This window comes from Echinops telfairi, unplaced genomic scaffold (assembly GCF_000313985.2).
Source record: "Echinops telfairi isolate 266 unplaced genomic scaffold, ASM31398v2 ScPeMD7_7424;HRSCAF=8462, whole genome shotgun sequence".
NCBI lineage: Eukaryota > Metazoa > Chordata > Mammalia > Afrosoricida > Tenrecidae > Echinops > Echinops telfairi.
The window spans coordinates 39,261,895-39,263,428 of record NW_022111324.1 but is presented as its reverse complement, the minus strand read 5'-3'; positions in this window follow the sequence as shown (position 1 = coordinate 39,263,428).

Here is a 1,534-nt window from a genome sequence, read left to right as displayed (position 1 = left end):
GTGGTTTCAAACTGCTAACCTTGGGGTTAGCAGCCAAATATGAAACCCACTATGTCACCAGAGCTCCTATGAAGGACCATAAGGAATAATTTTTGAAAATTTCCTCTCTATGGTAGTATTTTCTATGATTCCAGTAAGATACAGAAAATAATCAAGATTGGAGGAAGCTTTGTTACTTACTGGTGATAATCAGAAGCCACAATCTGGCTTGCTGGAAAACCACAGCTATCACTTTGAGGACCGAAATGTTCCTGGCCTGAGTCATACTATTTTTAATCATTTCATGCACATGTGCATGAGCTCTGACATCACTGTATGTTATGCATTGAGGTGTCAGTGTGAACTCACTAACGACTCCAGAAAGTGAGGCTCTCCGTTTCTGTAAAGACATGGCCCTGGAAATACTAGGGAGGGCTTCTCTGCCACAGGTAGTTGTTATGAGTCAGAATCAACTAGATGATAGTAGGTTAGTGGATTATATACGTGGAAGCTCCCAATGAAGAGTAATTAAAAACAATTGATGAAATTGAATTACCGTGCTGGTGAAGACGATTGAATATATCATGGACTTAAATAGGTTTGTCTTGGAAAAAATACAATCATAATGCTCCTTCAAACTGAAGCTGGTGAGATTTATGCATAAGTACCTCAGACAGATTATCAGGAGGAACACACTCACTGCCATCCAACTGATGCTGGCTCATATTGACCACACAGGGGATTACCAAGACTTAATTTTTAACAAATATGACAGTCTCATCTTTCTTTCGAGGAGTTGCTCTTGGTGTTAAACATCTGACCTTGTGATTAGCACCTCTGTCCTTACACTACATGGCCACCAACACTACTTATCAGGAGGGGCCAGTGCTAGAAAAGGACAACGTGCTTAGTACAGTAAGGGCTTAACCAAAAGACCAGAACCCTCAGTGAGATTCACTGACTGGATGCTGGATGCAACAATGGACCCCAGTTTAGGAATAGTTGAGAGGATGACACAATGTTGTGCATTCGGTCATCATGAGTCAGAACCAGCTAGACAGCACCTAACCACAATGAAATTAAATATACAAATAGTATTAATATTGAATCAATGAATATGGTTTTTCCTAGGATAATTTTATTAGGAGAAGTTGGTATTCACTTATTAGCTATACATAATAAGTGGATACAATACTCATTTTTAACTACTGTTTGCAAAAGCAAAACAACCTCATATTTTAAAAATTGAAACTGCATACTAAATGTTTTCTTCTTTGCCATATCACTCTTATTCTATGAATTCATTGCCCCATCCAAAGTATTTTCATAAGCACAATACTCTTTTTTTCTTTTACATATTATTATTTGAAAAGAGCATAACATGCTGAAAATAATAACTTGGAGGAAGTGTATGGTTGGCAAAAATACACAGCACATGCATTACTTGCTTAAATATATAGTATACTCTATTTTAAAATAAATAAAAAGGATGGCATGAAATTTGTTTTCACAGTACAAAATTATTTACATCAGTTGATCAAGCTCTCAGAAAAAA